The sequence below is a fragment of the Chrysochloris asiatica genome, unplaced genomic scaffold (genome assembly GCF_000296735.1).
Source record: "Chrysochloris asiatica unplaced genomic scaffold, ChrAsi1.0 scaffold00039, whole genome shotgun sequence".
Lineage (NCBI taxonomy): Eukaryota > Metazoa > Chordata > Mammalia > Afrosoricida > Chrysochloridae > Chrysochloris > Chrysochloris asiatica.
This window is the reverse complement of record NW_006408557.1, coordinates 14,933,148-14,940,614: the sequence shown is the minus strand read 5'-3', so window position 1 is coordinate 14,940,614 and position 7,467 is coordinate 14,933,148. Positions and strand designations below refer to the sequence as shown.

Sequence of the window (7,467 nt, the reverse complement as noted above, 5' to 3'; positions counted from 1 at the left end):
TGAAACCCTATAAAAACTTGTGTGTATAGTGAGTCGGGGTCTCCTTTGTCTCCTGCTTTTGTGAGTGAAGGTGGACCCCAGCATGTTGGCAAATAAACCTCTTGCTGTTGCATCGAACTCAAGTCCTGGTAATCTTTTTGGGGTCTCCTACTGGATAGGGCCATCTGGGGCCCAACAATTGTTAGTAGTATGTACTACATACAATGTTGAAGCATGTCATTTGCTGATGTTATCGTTCTCAGATATTCACTGACAGATACTCAACATTATGTTATACTGTTGAAAACCGCCATACAGCAAGCTATGGCCTAGTGTAAAATGAAGTTGGTGTCAGTGTCAGAGGTGGGAGTCAGTAGATAGAAAGTTGGACAGTGTTGGACAACTCTAATAACAAACAGTTGGACTGTGGACACACCCAACAATTGTTATTTGATACTGCCCAAGTCATCTTCCTTCACGTAAATGATCTAAATCAAGTTTTGAAAGTGGTGTCTCTACTTCCCACTACAACAGCTGCCTATTGATCAAGGTGTGATTGCCACCTCCGGGGCATACTATTTATAAACTATCTTTGCTCTGTTTCTGGAAGAATAAGAATATTCTTCAGTGTATCCAGAACAGTGAATCTACCCGGGAGGAAGTTATATAGGAAAATGTATGCAGGGTATAAGAAGAAAAATTCCTGAGTTATGTGAAGTTTTTTCTAAAGTAAATGATGAGCTTCAGTCATTTGAAACTGTGCACCCAAACACTAATTGCTTTGTTAATGCTAATAGGCAGATTTAGGAAGCAGTGAGGTATTTATTGCCAGGGGAAAAAAGAAAAGGACTATAGAGACAACTCTCATTAATTTTCTGAATAGAAATTCCACCCCATTCCCAGGGATAATCCAGATTATCCAGAAGTTTTTACAAGTGAGTTATCATTGCAACTGACAAAATGCTGATGTCACACAACTTCTCTTCATTGTCATGGTAAATTGTTTATGATTTGTGTATCTTTTATGTATGTATATGTGTCCTGGTGTGGTGCTTTAGGATGGGCACGAGACTACTAATCACAAGGTTGGCAGTTCAAATCCACCAGCTGCTCCTTAGAAATCCTATACAGGGTTGCTATGAGTCAGAACCAACTCCATGGACTTCACAACAACAACAATAACAACAACATATACGCATTTAAAGGAGCTCTGGTAGCATAGTGGTTACAACTGGGCTGTTAATCGCAAGATCAGCTAGTTCGAAACTACCAGCAATTCCATGGGAGAAAGATGAGGCTTTCTGCTCCTGTAAAGATTTATAGCCTTGGAAACCCTATACAGGGTCACTATGAGTTGGAACCGACTCTACAGCACACAACCACCACCACCACCACCGTATGTATTTAAATTTACATAAAAGTTTGTATATAAATTTACAACCCACAAAGACAAATAAAGATTTGATTTATAGAGATACTGATAATAAAAGACAATAATAATGAAAACAAAACAAAACAAAAAGTATTTACTTTCCATCAGAACCAACTTAAGATGAAGTCATCATAGCGGAATCTTATTGAAGACTATCTGTACAAGGATCTGAGTACTGTCTAAGACTAGTCAGGTATAGATGGCCTCAATCTACCATGGAACATGGGGTATGCCTGCCAACAAGACCTGGAAATAAAGTAATATTGGAAAACTTATGAGCATAGTGCTAAAAACATAAAAAAAAAAAAAAATCTGCTTAAGAAAAGGGGCGTTGGCTATGTCTTTGAAATAAGAAGAAAATAGGACTTTATAATTTCCATAGAATAAGGGGGAAATAAGAGCTTGACCATAAGGGGAAAGAGGAGCTTGGTCATATCCATGGCAAAGGAAGAAAATAGGGAACCTTATCCCCTACGAGATGGATTGGCCAAGTGGCAGCATCAATGGGCTCAAGAGTGGCAACAATGGTGAGGTTGGCCCAGGATCAGGAAGCGTTTTGTTCTGCTGTGCATAAGGTCGCTATGAGTCGGTACCAACTCGATGGCACCTAACAACAACAAACATCATATACAAGGAACAATGGGAAAAAAAGAATGCCAGCATCAGTAGTTCAAGCTCACCAGCTACTGCTTGGAAACCCTATACAGGGTCACTATGGTTCAGAAACAACTCAACGGCACTTAACAACAACAACAGGGAACTTTAGGAATAGCAGTGGAACACTGTCAGCACCAGATTACTGAATACTGAATCACAATGAAGAGCACCAGAACACTGTCAGATATAATGTTCGAATATGAATCTTCCTGGGATGGAAGGCACTCACAATGTGACTGGGGAAGAGCTACCTCCTCAAAGTAGAGTTGACAATGATGATGTGATTGAAGTAAAGCCCTCAGGACCTTCATTTGCTGATGGGTCACAACTTAAAAAGAGAAACAGCTTCAAAAATCCATTAACAATTGGAACATGGAATGTATGAATCTACGAAAATTGAGAATTGTCAAAAATAAAATGGAATGTATAAACATCAATATCTTAGACATTAATAAGCTGAAATGGACTGGTATTGGCCATTTTGAATCTGACAATCACATGGTTTACTATGCTGGGAAGGACATATTGAAGATGAATGGCATCACATTCACCACCAAAAAGAACATATCAAGATCTGTCTTGCAGTGCAATTTTGTCTGTGATACATACACCTAAAAGGACGACCAGTTAATATCACTTTTATTCAAATTTATGCACCAACCACTAAAACCACTGATGATGAATTTGAAGAATTCTACCAGCTTTTACAGTCTGAAATCGATCAAACATGCAATCAAGATATATTGATCATTACTGGAGATTGGAATGCAAAGGTTGGAAATAAAGAGATAGGATCAGTAGTTAGAAAATATGGCCTTGATGATAGAAACAATGCTGGAGATCACATGATAGAATTTTGCAAGACCAGTGAATTCTTCCTTGCAAATACGTTTTAAAACAATATAGAAAATGACTATGCACATGAACCTCACTAGATGGAGTACATAGAAACCAAATTGACTATACCTGTGGAAAAAAGACGGTGGAAAACTCCATATCATCAACCAAAACAAGGCTATGGGCAGACTGTGGAACAGACCATCAATTGCTCATATACAAATACAGGCTGAAGCTGAAAAAAATGAAAACAGGCCCATGAGAACCAAAATATAGCCTTGAATATATACCACCTTGATTTAGAGATCATCTGAAAAACAAATTTGATGCATTAGATACTAATGACCGAAGACCAGAAGACTTGCGGAATGACATCAAGAATATCATGCGGGAAGAAAGAAAAATGTCATTGAGAAGACAAGAAAGAAGGAAGAGACCAAGATGGATGTTAGAAGAGACTCTGAAACTTGCTCTCCAGAGTAGAAATGCTAAACCAAATGGAAGAAGTGAGGAGGTACAAGAGCTGAACAGAAAATGTCAAAGGTCAGCTTGAGAAGGCAAAGTCAAATATTATAATGAAATGTTCAAAAACCTGGAATTAGAAAACCAAAAGGAAAGAACACGCTCAGCATTTCTCAAGCTGAAGACACTGAAGAAAAAATTCAAACCTCGATATGCAATACTGAAGGATTCTATGGGCAAAATATTGAGTGATGCAGAAAGCATCAAAAGAAGATGGAAGGAATACACAGAATCACTATATCAAGAAGAAATGGACGTGCAACTGTCACAATTGTAAAGGTAGAAGTTTTGTAACAAAAACAGGGGAGTAGTCAGTCTTACAATCCAGAAGTAGAGGAACCAAGGACCATTAAGGGAGAAGAGCACAAGCGGAATGGGAGACCTTATCCAGAGAATCAGTGACACCAGAGATGGAGGCATAAATGGGGACATGGAGAGAGGGAGCAGCTGAGGACTCTAGATTCATGGGAAGAGAGGGACTGAGAGCTGGCAGCCAGGAGGCTGACTTGCAGAATGTGTCCTTTTGGTGATGTATATTATTATATATGCCTGAGTGTTTTAAAAAGAAAAAAGAGCTAAAATGAATTGACATAAATACTTTTAACTGATGGTACATGGAGGGAATTATAATCATTGTAATGAAACAAGGTGTATGATTTGTTGAATGTGAAACTGATGATCTGTGCTGTAAACTTTCACTCAATGCACAATAAAAACTTTTTTAAAATTTAAAAGAAAAAAAGAAATGGTGATGTTCAACCATTTCAAGAGGTAGCATATGATCTAGAGCCAATGATGCTGAATGAAGTAAGAAGTTCAAGGTACATACTTAATCAATCTATATATGGAGTAAATAATCTGAGAAGCTGGACTATAAAAAGGTTGTCCTTCAATCCTGATGCCACTGGATTGAAGGACAACCTGCAATATACAGATGACACAACCTTTCTTACTAAATTAGAAGAGGACATGAAGCACTTATTGATGAAGATGAAGATTAAAGACTACAACCTGCAGTATGTGTTACATCTCAACATAAAGAAAACAAAAATCTTTACAATTGGGCTAATAACATGATAGAGAAAATATTGAAGTTGTCAAGGATTTCATTTTATGAGGATACACAAATCAATGCCCATGGAAGCATCAGCTAAGAAATAAAATAGCATCTTGCATTATATAACTCTGTTGCAAGACAAATGTGTGACTAACTCAATCCATGGTAATTTCAAATGTCTCATATGCATGTGAAAATTGGACAATAAATGTTGTAGTTAAGTGCTTTTGAGTTGGTTCAGACTCATAGTGACCCTGTATAGGGTTTTCAAGAAGTGGCTGGTGTGTTTGAATGCTGACTATGAGGTTAGTCCAATGCCTATCCCGCAGCACCACACCAGGACTCTGAACAATGAATAAGAAAGACCAAAAAAGAATTGATGCATTTGAACTATAGTGTTGGCCAAGAATACTAAATATGTATGCTGCCAGAAGAATGAACAAACATGTCTTGGAAGAAATACAGCCTTAGAGGTGAGCATCATGAGACTTAGTGTCATGTACTTTGGTCATGTTATCAGGAGGGACCAGTCCTTGGAGAATGATATCATTCTTGGTAAAGGGTCAGTGAAATATCTCTCAACTGACTTGATGGCACACAATTTACAGGCACTAAAATTTCTGATTCTGTCAAATTTCCCTGTGTTTTAGCTACAATATTTTGGTAATTACTTGTTGTGAACCTATAACAACTTTTTTTGAGAATGAATTAGTAATTAAAGAAATAGAAGAAAAATCATCAAGGCTTCTGCTCAGTTACTAATACTGCTCTAATTCAATACTGATTTTATAAAACAATTTTGTTAACATTCATATAATTAAGTAATTTAGAACAGTATTTCTCACATTACTCTATGATTAAAATTCATAATAAACATTACTAAGGATTCTATATGATCAGACATGGCAGGAAATTCATGGGGGGCGGGGAGCGTGATAGAAGCCCTAATGATGCCACTGGGCCCCATGCTCTTAAATCCACACAGACTGCTCCATTTTTCGATGCTTATTTCACTTTTTCTACCTTTCCTCTTACGGGAGAAAGATGAGGCGATCTGCTCCCGTAAAGATTTACAGCCTCGGAAACCCTATTCAGGGTCGCTATGGGTCGAAACCGACTCGACGGCACTTAACAACAACAACAACAACAGGAAGAAAGATGAGGCTTTCTGCTCCCATAAAGATTTACAGCCTCGGAAACCCTGTACAGGTCGCTATGAGTCGGAAGTGACTCCATGGCACCTAACAACAACAACAGTTTCATAGTGGTTACGAATCAGGCTGCAAACCTTAAGGTCAGCAGCTGGAAACTACCAGCTGTTCTGCGGGAGAAAGATGAGGCTTTCTGCTCTTGTAAAGATTTACAGCGTCGGTAACCCTGTACAGGATCCCTGTGAGTCAGAACTGACTCCACGGCACATAACAACAACAGTTTTCTAACTCCTTCCCACACATAGTTTCAAAATCATGCATAATCATGTTCAGGCTGCCTCCCCACCGCCCCTCCTGTAACCTCTGGGCTCCCTCCCGGCTCTCCTGCCCCCCTGCCTGCCAGGGCCTACAAGGAAGCAGCCTTTGATGACCCCGTGGAAGAACTGGGTGATGAACGAGGAGTACAAAATACGGAAATCTTTATGATTTGGTGGTGACCAATGCCCTCTAGTGGCCCAGCCTAACTGCACAGTGGCTTACAGATGTAACCAGACCAGAAGGGAAAGACTTCAGCATTCATCAACTTGTTCTGGGAACACACACATCAGATGAACAAAACCACCTTGTGATAGCCAGTGTGCAGCTCCCTAATGATAATGCTCAGTTTGATGCATCACACTATGACAGTGAGAAAGGAGAATTCAGAGGTTTTGGCTCAGTTAGTGAAAAGATTGAGATAGAAATCAACCACGAAGAAAAAGTAAACAGGGCCTGTTATATACCCCATCTGGCAATGGCCTTGTTTTTGACTGCAGAAACACCCTTCTAAACTAGACTCTTCTATACAGTGCAACCCAGATCTGTGCCTCCGTGGATATCAAAAGGAAGGCTATGGGCTTTCTTGGAATCCCAATCCCAGTGAGCACTTGCTTAGTGCTTCAGATGACCACACCATCTGCCTATGGGACATCAGTGCTCTTCCAAAGGAAGGAAAAGTGGTGGATGTAAAGATCATCTTTACTGGACACACAGCAGTAGTTGAAGATGTTTCTTGGCATCTGCTCCATGAATCTCTGTTTGGGTCAGTTGCTGATGATCAGAAACTTATGATCTGGGATACTCATTCAAATAATACTTCCAAACCAAGTCATTCAGTTGATGCTCATACTGCTGAAGTGAACTGCTTTTCTTTCAATCCTTATAGTGAATTCATTCTTGCCACAGGATCAGCTGGCAAGACTGTTGCTTTGTGGGATCTAAGAAATCTGAAACTTAAGTTGCATTCCTTTGAATCACATAAGGATGAAATATTCCAGGTTCACTAGTCACCTCACAATGAAGCCATTTTGGCTTCCAGTGGTACTGATCGTAGGCTGAATGTTTGGGATTTAAGTAAAATTAGGGAATTACAATCCCCAGAAGATGGGCCACCAGAATCATTGTTTATCCATGGTGGTCACAGTGCCAAAAGATCTGATTTCTCCTGGAATCCCAGTGAACCTTGGGTGATTTGTTCTGTATCAGAAGATATCATGCATGAGGCAGGTGGCAGAGAACATTTATAATGATGACGACCCTGAAGGGAGTGTGGATGCAGAAGGACAAGGATCCTAGATATGATATGTCTGTACTTGTGATTTTAGACTCCCCTTTCTTCTCTCAACCAAGAGATCAATTATAACACTGGTTTTGAGACAAGACTATGTTTGGCTATCCCTCTATAGGTACCATCAATGGTGCTATTCATCCAAACAGCAGATGTTTTCTAAATGTTAACTGGGAAACTTGATTTAGCAAAGCCACAGACTTATATTTAAATTTTCTTCAGGAAT

The 7,467-nt window shown here is 39.3% G+C and overlaps 1 pseudogene; it reads left to right on the top strand.

The window, feature by feature from the left end:
• Positions 1 to 4,929: 4,929 nt before the first annotated feature.
• LOC102810574 lies at positions 4,930 to 7,411 on the top strand (annotated as a pseudogene).
• The last annotated feature ends 56 nt before the right edge of the window (positions 7,412 to 7,467 follow it).